The sequence below is a fragment of the Electrophorus electricus genome, chromosome 4, assembly GCF_041902795.1.
Source record: "Electrophorus electricus isolate QZ-2024a chromosome 4, ASM4190279v1, whole genome shotgun sequence".
Taxonomy (NCBI): Eukaryota; Metazoa; Chordata; class Actinopteri; order Gymnotiformes; family Gymnotidae; genus Electrophorus; species Electrophorus electricus.
Genome location: NC_137500.1, coordinates 30,315,443 through 30,330,034, shown reverse-complemented (window position 1 = coordinate 30,330,034; position 14,592 = coordinate 30,315,443). Strand labels below are relative to the sequence as shown.

General features: G+C 40.3%; 1 long non-coding RNA gene across 1 annotated transcript; it reads right to left on the bottom strand.

Annotated features, from left to right (window-relative positions):
- Positions 1-7,741: 7,741 nt before the first annotated feature.
- On the bottom strand, positions 7,742-13,896 carry LOC145657656 (uncharacterized). The gene is made up of 3 exons (XR_014123531.1): positions 13,421-13,896; positions 13,208-13,297; positions 7,742-9,003 (listed from the first exon to the last, which is right to left on the bottom strand). It is a non-coding gene; the product is annotated as an uncharacterized LOC145657656 (long non-coding RNA).
- Between the last annotated feature and the right edge of the window lie 696 nt (positions 13,897-14,592).

The window sequence follows — 14,592 nt, the reverse complement described above, 5'->3', positions numbered from 1 at the left end:
TTGGCATTGTAATGGGCTATTGCCAGTTGTTATACATGATGACTCCAGCTATTGAGCCATTTGTCTCTATAAACAGAGAGACACTCCATTTGAATTTTAATTACAAGTCATGAAATTGTAAAGGGCATAGTGACAATTTCTCACCATTTATTCTGATGAAAATAAAGCTTGGATCCGGTCAGCATAATATCAGAAGTGGGTTTCAACATGTTTGTCAACCTTTCACAATTTTATACTATAATTTCATGCCTGTCTCTATATGTAATGCAATATATATATATATATATATATATATATATATATATATATATATATATATATTCTCTACCACATTGGAATAACTGTGGTATGTGTCTGATTATATTCTCACCCACACTCAGTTCACAGTGGTACATTCCTCACTCTATTGTCACATATGCTCAGATCACTGTGTTACATGCCTGACTGTATTCTCACCCACACTCAGATAATTGTGGTACATGCCTGACTGTATTCTCACCCACACTGAGATAATTGTGGTACATTCCACACTCTATTCTCACACACGCTCAGATCACTGCGTTACATGCCTGACTGTACTCTCACCCACATTCAGATCGTTGTGGTACATGCCTGACTGTATTTTCACCCATGGTCTGATCACTGTGGTACAAGCCTGACTGTATTCTCACCCATACTGGGATCACTGTGGTACATGTCTGACTGTATTCACAGCCACGATCAGATCCCTGTGGTTCATGCCTGACTGTATTCTCTCCCATACTGGGATCACTGTGGTACATGTCTGACTGTATTCCCAGCCACGATCAGATCCCTGTGGTTCATGCCTGACTGTATTCTCACACACGTTCATATCTCAGTGGTACATGCCTGACTGTATTCTCACCCATGCTCAGTTCACTGTGGTACATGCCTGACAGTATTCTCACCCACATTCAGATCACTATGGTATATTCCTGACCATATTCTCACCGATGCTCAGATCACTGTCATACATGCTTGACTGTATTCTCACCCATACTGGGATCACTCTGTTACATGTCTGACTGTATTCTCACCCATGCTCAGATCACTGTCGCACATGTCTGATTGTGTTCTCTCCCACACTCCGATCACCCATGCTGACCCATCCTCCCAAGGTCCTCTGAGCCTAGTGCAACTGTTCAAACTGCACAAACACTAGTGTGTCCATTCATATTGATGATCGTAACCCAAGCAGTCTCCTCTGATGCCAAGTGCAGAGAGTCCAAGTGTGGGTGCATTATATATATAAAACCCTTTATGGCTCTGAATACATTATTGATGTGCTAATGGTGTCATTAGCGCGTTTAAATTCAGCAAGCTTGTCCTTCTAGCATTTGAGCATGGAATGGATAACAAATAGACTGTTGGGAGTGATGTAATGTGTTACACTCTCAAGCTGCAAAACACCATGAGTTTCAGTATGTTTCTGACCAGCGCCTACACCAGCTATCGATTTTTTTTTGAGTCAATCATAGTCCATGTAGATTTTAATCTCAGAACTTCTTCCCATGCTACACTACAGTTTACGTGTTATGAATAAATAATTGTCTAAATTAATTAACCATTAATCAAATTAATTAATCAAAGAAAAATAAATGAGAAATATAGAAAGAAAAATAAACATCAGCAGTTTAACCTTTGTCAAATATTTGTACAAAAAAGTAATAAGAGTTTAAGAAAGGACTGAGTGATGGGAAAGGAATGCCATGTAAAATGCATTTGGGTTACACATGTTCGGCAGTATGGTTTTACACTTTATGTGAGTAACGTAGATCACATTCCTACAGCATGGACCTCAATAAAAATTTGATTCTGGTTCTGGCCCTGAGTATGTGTTCAATGCGAGGGAGCACTTCACATCAGATTGCAGAGCTGTTGAAGGACCTCTATCCAAAATATCCTGTCTCAGTGGAAACCTTGTGTACTACACTCCAATAATTGCTACCTCTACGTTTACTACAGTTAATCTCAGGAAACTTCTTCAGATAAATATGCATACAATGGTGTGAAAAAAGGTTTGCCCCCTTCCTGATGTCTTATTTTTTTGCATGTTTGTCACACTTAAATGTTTCAGATCATCAAACAAATTTAAATATTAGACAAAGATAAGACAAGTAAACACAAAATGCAGTTTTTAAATTAAAGTTTTTATTATTAAAGGGGGAAAAAATCCAAACCTACATGATCCTGTGTGAAAAAGTGATTGCCCCCTAAACCTAATAACGGGTTGGGCCACCCTTAGCAGCAACAACTGCAGTCTAGCGTTTGCAATAACTGGCAATGAGTCTTTTACAGCACTGTGGAGGAATTCTGGCCCACTCATCTTTACAGAATTGTTGTAATTTGGCCACATTGGAGGGTTTTCCAGCATGAAGGTCATGCACAGCATCTCAATCGTATTCAGGTCAGGACATTGACCAGGCCACTTAAGTCTTCATTTTGTTTAAGCCATTCAGAGGTGGATTTGCTGGTGTGTTTTGGATCATCGTCCTGCTGCAGAACCCAAGTGCGCTTCAGCTTGAGGTCACGAACAGATGGCTGGACATTCTCCTTCAGGATTTTTTGGTAGACAGCAAAATTCATGGTTCCATTTACCACAGCAAGTCTTCCAGGTCCTGAAGCAGCCCCAGACCATCACACTACCACCACCATATTTTACTGTTGGTATGATGCTCCTTTTTCTGAAATGCTGTGTTACTTTTATGCCAGATGTACACATACACCTTCCAAAAAGTTCAAGTTTTGTCTCGTCAGTTCACAAAGTATTTTCCCAAAAGTCTTGGGATCATCAAGATGTTTTCTAGCAAAACTTTATGTTCTTTTTGCTCGGCAGTGGTTTTTGTCTTGGAACTCTGCCATGCAGGCCATTTTTGCGCAGTCTCTTTCTTATGGTGGAGTCATGAACGCTGACCTTAACTGAGGCAAATGGGGCCTGCGTTTCTTTGGATGTTGGGTATTTTGTGATCTCTTGGATGAGTCATCGCTGCGCTCTTGGGGTAATTTTGGTCAGCCGGCCACTCCTGGGAAGGTTCACCACTGTTCCATGTTTTTGCCATTTGTGGATAATGGCTCACACTGTGGTTCACTAGCGTCCCAAAGCTTTAGAAGTGGCTTTATAACCTTTTCCAGACTGATAGATCTCAATTACTTTGTATCTCATTTGTTCCTGAATTTCTTTGGATTGCAGCATGCTGTCTAGCTTTTGAGGATCTTTTCGTCCACTTCACTTTGTCAGGCAGGTCCTATTTAAGTGATTTCTTGATTGAGAACAGGTGTGGCAGTAATCAGGCCTGAGTGTGGCTAGAGAAATTGAACTCAGCTTTCCAATGTGATATGTGATAAACCAGTTAATTTATGTTTTAACAGGGGGGAAATTACTTTTTCACACAGGGCCATGTAGGTTTGGATTTTTTTCCCCTTAATAATAAAAACCTTCATCTAAAAACTGCATTTTGTGTTTACTTATGTTACCTTTGTTTAATATTTAAATGTATGTGATGATCTGAAACATTTAAGTGTGACATATATATGAAAAAATAAGATATCAGGAAAGGGGCAAACACTTTTTCACAGCACTGTATATAGTAACTGTATTTATTATTTTGCATAGGATTTTTCAAATTTATTTACTTACATATTTGTTTTCCCATTCATCACTGTCTGTATATTTTATATATTCTAATGATTGTATTTATTTATATATAACTGTATTGCAAGGCCTCTTTGTAAAAGAGACTTTAATTCTCACTTGAACTTGAAGTCTCTCTCTGTGCTTAAATAAAGGTTATCCATCTAACTATATATCTAAACTGAAATGTCAAGCAAATCCATGTATTATTGAGAAGGCCGAACATTTTAAGTACTTTATAGGTTATTACTTCTCCACTATAACAGGATGTTTCACTACAGTGACATTCACAATGGATGAGTCACATACACACATGCTCTTAAGACTGCCTCTCTGCCTTTTCTCACATATACATCATAATTCAGCCAATGCTTTTTTATGTACAAACTGTTAACTATTGGATGGCATCATTTCTGATGCCATAACATGACTCTGTACGCCATGTTTTATGTGAAAAGGGGATGTGATCAGTCACCGTCTCTCGGTAGATTGCATTAAAATACATTTTAATGAGAAATATAAAGAAATATAGTTTCAGCATAGCTCGAGAAAGTCAAGAAGTTAATTTCATAATAAACCAAGAGCCAGCTGTCATGATGGGTTGAAAACGGGAAGTCATCATTGTTTTATTTGACAACCTAGCAACTAAAAACATGCTAAGCTCATCTATAAACATGTCTTGCCCTGTTAGCAGATTTCCATTGTATGTGTCCATCCAGGCAGGTAACGGCAACAACAGTTTAGTGACAATTCTGCAAATTTAGGTTGTTATGGTCCAAGATCATCTAAACCTGAGAACTATTAATGATTCATAGTGATTTGAATCTAACATCTACCCATCTAAAGAGACTGAGCTTGTTTTTTTCAGTATTTTTGCACATGTCTGCTTGCTCTTTAATCAAGAGGATGGAGGTCCCTGGAGCTGTTTGTCCTGATTGTCAGTAGACCAATTTAATGAAAGTGTGTTAGGCTGTGCTATAGGGTAAAGGATGAAGAGGGGGGAAATAATTCAACATGAAAGTATTACTAAAACAAAAGGGAAAAAGCAAATACAAGAACACCAAAGAATGTGAACCACAAAACCATTCTCAGTCAGCGGGACTCAGAGCCCTCCAGCGCCAAACCGAATTGTCTGCTGCCTCTGAAAAATAGCACCCTGCCATGGTAAACTGCGTACTCTGCAACTGTTAACACAATATGCAGAATAAAGAGGTAGGCCCACTGTCTTTCATCCTGACAAATGAACTCAAATTGGTCTGCTACAGGAGTCAGGACTGCAGCGTTTACGCACCTCTGCTCGACACCACATCCACAATTCAGCTCTTTCATTAGCAGTGTCCCTCAGGAAGACCAGCCCAGCCAAGCAGGATTTAATTGAGCACCCTCTCTCATGTCAGAATGTGCCAGGCTGACAGTCACAGGCCTGGCACAGACATCAGCGAACAGTGGTACTCTGGAGCCCATATTAACTTGCTGGGGACCGTGGAGAGAAAAATGTCCTTTATGGCAATTTGGGGTTCCCAGTCTTCCCCATTTAGCTTATGGCATGTCAGGCAGGAATGAGAGTGACAGCTTAATTTCATGATTTAAAGGACAAAGAGGACCGTAGCTATGGGTCGCATGCTTGTTCCCTCTCTTGAGCAGAAAATAGAGCATGTGGTGTCAAAAGTATACTATTTCAATCATCCAGAAATAAAAAAAAAATAAAATAAAAATAAAGTTTTCAAATTTCAGAACCAGCTACAGTTTAAGGCTTGAGGACATATCAGTATCAGCTATTATCATAAAAGCTTTTGGGGAAATTGACCATTTAAATTGCTGCCACTCTGTTTGTCCATTTGTTTTCAAACAGAAAAGATGTACTGCTGATTACTCCCCAGGCAGCTCACCTCTTTAGGGTTTGGCTTAGAAGCACAGCTACTCACAAACTACAGCAATAGCAAATGATGAATCAGAATCAGAATCAGAATCATCGTGAGTCACCAGAGTACATGTACCAGGAATTTTCTTGGTCTTCTCCATCCAATAGAGTAAACCTTTAACAATACACAATGCACAGTATGATATCTGCATTACAACAACACAGGGTGATGGTGGTGCAGCTCAATAAATTACTGAAAATTAAAATATTTTATAAAATAAAATTAAATATTACATAGAGTTCATAGCTGGGAAATAATATTTGGAGTGAGTGATCGATACTAAAGGCACTTTGGGGTCAGGAGGTCATAGTGTGTTATGATTACTCAATACTAAAGGCACAATGGTGTCACATAAATATGAATGTAACAGTGCAAGGGTTCAAGATGTATTGAGAAAAGCCACCACTTTGGGATAGAAGCTGTTTTGGTGTCATGTGGTTTTGGTTTTACTAGGCCTGCAGTGCTGATCGAGAGGGAAGTCTTATGAACAGACCGTGGGCTGAGAGGGTCGAATCAGCCACAATCTTCTAGATCCTTGCCAGTGGGCAGGTGGCAGTCCCTCTGAGCCTTGTATACGACCCTTCATACCCAGAGTCGGGCACACTTGGAGTCGTACCAGACCTTGGTGGGTGAGGTCAGGATACTCTGTGTAATGGCCCTCTAAAACAGGAACAAGATGTGTGACCTGACATGGAGTCTCTTCAGCTGTTGTAGGAAGGTCATTTGTTGCTGAGCTTTCTTGGCTAGTGTGGGGATATCATTGATCCATTTCAATTGTTTGGAGATAAAAGTACCCGAGAACCACCTTATTCCACCAGAGTGACAGAGATGTCACTAGCTAGAGGGATCTCACTTGCTGGTAGAAAGTAGGTAGGAGAGTTCTTGTGGTTGCCTGTTATCATCTCCACTGTCTTGTTTGTACTGAGCTCCATGTTGCTGTCCCAACATGACACAAGGCTGCTGACTTCCCAGCAGTAGTAGGATTCATCGTTATTGGTAATGAGGCCCACCACAGTGGTGTCATCTGTGCATATGATTTTAACTGACTGGTGCCCAGAGACGGAATCCTTACTGTCCAAAGAAGAGAATGAGGAGAACACACAGTTGTTGGTGAGATAGCTTCTTAGGACATGTACTGTAATTTGGTGAATAAAGGTCATTCTGATGAGAATGGGAAGTTGATTTGGTATTGGACTCCTTTCTCCTTCTGTGGGCTATTGTGTATAGCTGTTTGGAAAAAAAAAAAAAGTCACACAAATCTTAACTTAAGTAAACTATAGCCATTGCAAAGAATTTTAAGACCATCAGAATTTACTACTGCAAGCAAATGACAATACTTAGAGATATACACAATTTGAGCCACCAACACTCAATTATTTCAAATCACCTAACCTAACTATATTATAGAAAAGCTATAATATCCTATAAGTAGCAGTTGAGTTATTCAGTCCTTATACCACCATATGGGAATAAAGTCACATATTTGAAAGAGGCTACTGTTTTAACAGGTTTGGGTTAGGAAGAATATTCAGGTTAGTTAGGCTGAATGAGCAGTTTGTTTAATGTAAATCAGAGAAGGGATCAAACGTTGAACTTCTCACAGCGTTCTGTCAAGGGTAGGCAAGGATGCTTGTTGCCAGTATCTCTCAAGGCTTAGGTTTCTACCACAAGAGAAACCCGGTTTAAGAAGGAAGTCCAGGAATTGAAGTTGGTAGCCATCATCAGTAAAGATGAGGACCCAGGTTGTTCTACATGGGTTTTTCCATCATAAGCAACTACTCTTTATCTTTTCCACATTTACAGTCTCAAATGTTGCTTCTTGCTTCTAAAGAAGGTTTCAAATGTGCCAATGTACTTAACAGTGTTGATTTTGTGTTTGTTCGTCTGTGTCTCTGATTAATTTGGTCTGGTACTGACACTGTCACTTCCCACCTCTAGAAGCAACTTTAGCTTTCAAGTGCATTAGCCTGCACTAGCACACTGTCTAAGAAATAACCACTCAGCCAATTGCCCAATTACTTTTGATCCCCTAAAATGGGAAGGCTGTAAAAAAAATGTTTTTCCTACAAAGATCACGTGATTTAGACATACACACATTTACATTAATGATGCCAGGCAGCACTTTTACTCTGTAGTTATTGTTTCATTTGAGATGTAAGCAAAACAAGAAAAGGTGTATACATTTACAAAAACACCAAATGTGTGTTCCCTTGCAACACAGTAGCACACAGTAACACATGACACTAGGTTCACATACAGATAACATTTTATATTGTAGCATGCGGATGTGCATGATAGTATATTATTATCTTGGGAGATTATAACTGATTCATTTAGAAAAAAAAATAGATGTGAACACACATTTTATCAAAACCACCTGAATTTCGACATCAAAGGTGACTGAAGGTTAATCATAGCACTTAGAGTTGTTGCTATGGTGACAGTGCTGAATCCATGTTTTAAATAGATGTAACCAAATGGGTGTCATCATCATTATAATCATCATTATTGTCATCACCAAATATGACAGCTAATGTTGTTCAGTGAACAGCAGGGACCCTACAAGGCCTAATGCAACTGAGGTCAGATGAGTTTAACAAGTGACAAGTTGTGTGGGCATATTTAAATAGAAACCAGTTTCTTTCCTCTGTTCATACCTGTTTCCTATTATTACATTGACTGAAATGTTTTGGCATTTGTTTATTCCCTTGCAACAAGGCTGTCTTCTTTCTCTCTTGCTGGTTAAAATGTCATTTGTTTTGGTATTGTGTACAACAGGACCTTACCGAAACAGAAACGTGTACAATTGCACCTTGATCATCCTGGTTGGAACACCAAAATCATGTACAGTGGGTTCACTGGACCGAGATTGTGAAAACAACAGCTCTAAGGTAGTGCAACATTAGAATAAACATCCCTGTGAGACTGGGATTCTTTAAATAAGCTCTATTTGATTTCATCTATTGTTTTCTCACTTGGAAAAAACAAACAATATAAAACAGCGCACTCTAAACTGTTTAGTACAGGGTAATATGGAAATATATGGGCATTATGAAATAGATACAAAAGATATGAGAGCCTTTGATATTCTCACATCACCAGGAGAACATTCTAAAAAAAGCCAAGATTGAGTCTCAGCTCTATCATTTTATAACGTATAAACACACCCATCCGCCCTGATGTCAGGTAGTTGTGGCCTCATTCCAGGCACCCATCTGATTTCCTCCTTTATGTAGTGCATCACGGCAACCAGCAGGGCAGTGTTTTAGTTCCACCTGGCTTTAGCACTCCAGGCTCTGTAAGTGAGGAGAGCAGGCACCAGGCCATCTCTGGAGATGTCACCGTGGAGCAGCTGCGGCCTATTCCAATCGCTGAATCAGAGCAGGTCCTCTGTCCTGCTGTGGGGTGAGAATTGGCATGGGGAGCCTTCTGACGGCCAGCACCAGTGTCAAGGAGAAGAAAATGGAAAGAGAAATAGATTAAAAAAGACCAAAAATATGACAGAAAGTCAGAGAGAGAGAGAGAAGAACAAGGACCAGCCAATGCCTGTGAAGGACAGTATTCCATTTAATTACTGGGATGCTCGCAATAATTAAGGTACCAATGGGACTGAAATAAAATGTTGGCCAAGAATAAAACCCACTGCATGCATATTCAAGAAAACTAGCGAGTTTTCTAAATTAAACAAACAGAACAACAAAACACGGAGGAACAGTATAAACATCTTTAGATACAGCCTTACCTCATTTGTAGAAGTTATGAGTGAGACCAATTCACTGGCTTTCCAACCAATTAGACTGTGAAAAAAATATATTAACGCCATACCTACCTAGCACTAATGTTTTTAACGGCTGAGTCAGTTCCACTCAATTTGTGATGCCACCGCATGTTACATGTAAGCTTTGTATTTATAAAGGACAGGTTAAATGGCTCTCATTCCCATTTTACCATTTCCATTTTCTTAGACCCCCCACAGACACCCAGCAGCCTAGGCAAGTCATTCCATAAAATATGTTTCTGACAAAGGATACACAAAGATCCTATCACTTGCCAGTTGCACGGCAACGCACAAAATCTTAGCACTGACTGATTTGGAGTAAGAAATCTGTGTCCGTTGGGGGTGTGGAGGGGAAGGGCACTTCACAAAAGCTATTTGCACCTGTTTCCAGTAACCCATCAGTTACCCATCAGGCGTAGCTCTGCTCCCAGCGCGCACACTCCAGGTTTCGTGCCATGGTGTCTTCAGACACTGCTGTCAAAAAGTGGGTGTGAAGCGAAAGTAAGCTTTGAGGGTGGGAGGATTATCTCTGCTGAGCTGCCGGGCTGCTCAATGACGTCTGCGGAAAATAAAACAAGCCGTAGGCAAAGCAGTCTCCAGACGACCCATGTGTTACATTAGGACCTGAGGGCTGAAAAGAAATAACCGTTACGGTGAGTGTGAATATGTGTTAGCGAGTGTGTTAGTGTGTGTTAGCGTGCGCGTGTTCAGGTTTGAGCGGAAACTAGTGCCGGAGAGCGATCTTGTGATTTCCCGCAGAAAATGGCTTGAGAGAACTGTCCCTCTTCATCATACAGACCTGCTAGCGTCCAGGAATATTCCATTTGCCAAGACCACTACGATGGTTCACAGCATAAAGATGGAAGCAGATCAAAGTACCCCCAACCCCTCACCCCGACCGAATCTTGAGAGAAACAGCTCCGTCAGTGAGCATGACTCATCTACCAGGATGATAGGATGAAGTGCAGAACAGCCTCTCTTGGGGCAGGAAAGTAGGAGAGGAGAGTCAGAGAAAAAGAAGAAGGCCAGAGGTGACCCAGCACCTGCCAACTCTAATTGGGCCTCCCATGCCATCAAACACTGACTATGGGCTCCAGGAGATACAGTCTTATCAGTTTCACTCAACCTTCAGCCAGTAGTTATTAGGAAGGATCAATTACAACACACACAGAACGCCTTGCAACATGGATCCATATGCCACATGGATCCACGCGTCTCATCCAATTTGTCAACAGGTGCAGAAAAGTGGATGATGCTCCAAGATCACGAAGAGTTTACAGTTCAAATTATGTCAGCTGAACATACATGGTATTCTGGGCCATTGGAGTTTCCTTATTCAACTTATTTTTCTAATACATTTTGTTTAATTATATATTCTCAAGGAGAGTTGCTCTGAGCTAGAAAAAAAATTAAATGTATGATTTTTTTAACTCCTAAAGTATTCACAGAACTTGTTATCTCTAATAGTACATTTTTATATTAAAGTTTTCTAGAACAAACCTGTTTTTATAGCTTTGAATTAAGCAGATTAATGTAACTAAGCTCTAAATAATTATTTACATTTGCCTTCTAATGAATTTAATATAATTATTGTGATCATAAGAAGGCATTTTTATTAAATAATTTAAATCAGTTTATCTATTTTATAGAGAAACTAGTAAACTGTGCTACATACAATGAGATGTAAGCTGGGTTCTTATATAGTTGCTGCTTAAATAGTTTTAAATAGGGCATAAGGTTGTTATCTGGATGTGTATATATTATGACAGACAAAGTTACTGCCCCCCTTTTTTTAAGAAACATCTACTCTCACGGGACACTTTATGGTAGACCTGTCATATAGGTGCATTTTATAGTTGTACAGTTTATAGCAGAATAGTTTGTAGGTGCTCGATCATTCTCAACACAGCAGTGCATTGGAATGAGATTAATAGAGCTAGTAATATATTTACATGCTAAAATGTGCACTACATGGAATATGTAAAAGAAAATGTATAGTGTATATGTAGTGGCATCCAGAAATACTACTAGACCTGTGTTTAGAATGGTATCCAAAAATACTACTAGACCTGTGTTTAGAATGGTATCCAAAAATACTACTAGACCTGTGTTTAGAATGGTATCCAAAAATACTACTAGACCTGTGTTTAGAATGGTATCCAAAAATACTACTAGACCTGTGTTTAGAATGGTATCCAAAAATACTACTAGACCTGTGTTTAGAATGGTATCCAAAAATACTACTAGACCTGTGTTTAGAATGGTATCCAAAAATACTACTAGACCTGTGTTTAGAATGGTATCCAAAAATACTACTAGACCTGTGTTTAGAATGGTATCCAAAAATACTACTAGACCTGTGTTTAGAATGGTATCCAAAAATACTACTAGACCTGTGTTTAGAATGGTATCCAAAAATACTACTAGACCTGTGTTTAGAATGGTATCCAAAAATACTACTAGACCTGTGTTTAGAATGGTATCCAAAAATACTACTAGACCTGTGTTTAGAATGGTATCCAAAAATACTACTAGACCTGTGTTTAGAATGGTATCCAAAAATACTACTAGACCTGTGTTTAGAATGGTATCCAAAAATACTGCTAGTCCTGGGTTTGGAATGGTATCCAAAAATATTGCTAGTCCTGGGTTTGGAATGGTATCCAAAAAAGCAGCAAATGAATCAAATCCGAGTTACCTGAAAGGGTCGGTCTCCCAGACATAGATTAAAACTCACCCAGAGCTTCACCATGTTTTTAGCAGAAAATCTCTGTTGACAGTCTGATTTAGATTAAGACCATATTAAATCTTTGTCTTAGATTTAACTGGACACGTGCAAACACACACACACACACTCAAATCCCTGATTCTCTGTGGTCCTTTCCACTCACTGACATTTTTCAAATGGTGATAGGAGAAATCTGAGAAGCCACTAATTTAATAGCTGAACCAGTTTCTGTGCCTCTCTCCCTCCTATACATTTCCCTGTAGCCTAGGCTTGTGTTATTCTGCCAGGTGGAAATAGGGGCTGCAACGCACAAAACCATGTTGTACAGTCAGCACATACACACCTGAGCCATGTGCATCACCACAGCACAGAGAACATCAAGGTCTCATGACACATGCGTCATTTGGAAAACTTTGCAAGCATAAAAGACAAAAAATCAAAAGAATTTGCTGACTTTCTACACATGGGAGAAAGCTGTCATGGCGCCAAGATGTCACCAGCACTTTCTTTTCTGCCAGTAAGGTAATGGATGGGTTCCCTGCAAAGCCAGACAGGGTTTCTAAACCTGGAGAGTAAATATTATTTCTGTTGTTGAGGTCTGACTGAGATTTATGGATGCAGTGCAGGTCTAATGCATATTTACTTTCTCCCCACGGCTCCTCGTCCATCAGCCTTTAGGTCAAAGGACAGAGGGCAACGCCAATGCTTACTGCTCTCCAGGCAAGCTGATGATTTTTGTCAGAGAGCGTGCGAAAGCTCCGCTATTTAACTTCATCAAGTTAACCAAAGGTCTTGCGAACTTTGTGTCCAGGCCAGAGACGGGTGATCAATAAACCATGTCCTGCACGAGCGAAAAAGGAGCAGGAACAATGCGTAATCAATGTTTACGTTCGCGTCATTTTTTTTTTTAAGCATGATCATTCTAACCCCAAATACGGTCTAAAATGAGTTTTCAGATGCTTAGATTTCAGGGGTGGGACACGGCAGGAGGGTGGAGGCACAAACCGTTCATGTTTGTCTACACATGGACTAGATCTTAGCATTCCTAGTGCCCGGGCCATTATGAAAGTGAATTAACCAAATGCATCTGCCTGGTCTCTGTCCTCTCCTTTTGCAGCACTACTTACTGCTATGATCTACATCCTTGTCTCTTGCGGGGTCATGCGGTCATCACTCCTCCTGCTTGTTGTCTTCTTCTCTCTCCCCTGCAAGGTTACCTAAGGTTACAGAATGAAATGGATCAGCCAATGCAGTGTCCTTTATGAGGCTAGAAAAACTCACCCACTGGGTGGTCCACATTTCTCTAAATTCTATGCTGCAGCATTTTGAAACAAAATTACCTTTTATCTATAGCCATTATCGTTTCTTGTGGGCATGAGATGCACTGAGCCATCTTTGTGATTTACTGGTAGATGTAGTCCCTTCTCTGTAATCATGGAGAGCAGGCTATACTCATGCAGGATACAGCTCCACTCCTCCAACACCGGTCTGAGCTGTGATGCCCTCCAGGGGACCCCAGGATGCCTGTTCATATCTCCACTGTTGCTCACTGGTCTAGTGGTGAGATCTCTCCAGCCTGCCTCTTCAACCTACCTTGGACATGCACAGCAGTGGGTGGTGAGCAGCCATGTCCTGAGTAGGACATTGGTGTAGGATGACAGGAAGGAATTGGATTGGCTACGGGAGTTTCCTTCCCTGTTCAGATGCACCCACATGTACAGAGGTCAGATAACATGCACAGAGGTCAAATAACATGCACAGAGGTCCGTGTGCATCAGCAGGTCATGCCTAGAGTGGTCAATGTCTGAATAGTGCGTGTTGAGAATCAATAATGTTGGAAAAAGAATGTGGAAGCTTGCTTATTCCACAAAATAATTTCTTATGAATATGAATGCAGATATAAACATGCACAGTTTGCATTGATGGTCTTGGTCTTCTGCTTGGATATCACTTGTAAACTTTCTCATTGTTTCTAAAAGTCCTATGTTACCCCAGGCATGCCTGGACTGAAATAGCACTGGGTCTTGTGAGGAAAAAAAGGCTTTTCTGTACCCCTCATTAGTCAGGTGCCATTCTTTAGCCTTTATGCTTCAATTGCATGCTGTATGCATTGTAAAAAACATACAGAGAACTAATAATAGTCTAATAATGCTATATATGATGTTTCCAGCACAAAGGTAACAGATTAGCAGACCTTAGAGGAACAAAGTGCAGAACCCAGTTCCAGTGTAATTACTATAATGGATTAAGAATTTTCAACGAAGGCCCTTTGATCTTGGACAGTCAGAAATCTCATTATGGCCACTATCACCGGTCCAGGAGGGGCATGGCTTGAGGAAAATCCATTCAGACGGGTGCACAGCACTGTGAGCGAGCATTGTTCCCACCACAGCCACTGGTAGGAAGGGCCGTTAGTCTGCTCTTTGTTTGCAAACAGCCACAGACGAAGCAGAGCGAGAGTTAAACCTTCATGCATGAGCAGCCTGGAGCAAGGGCACAGAAGGTCCAAAAA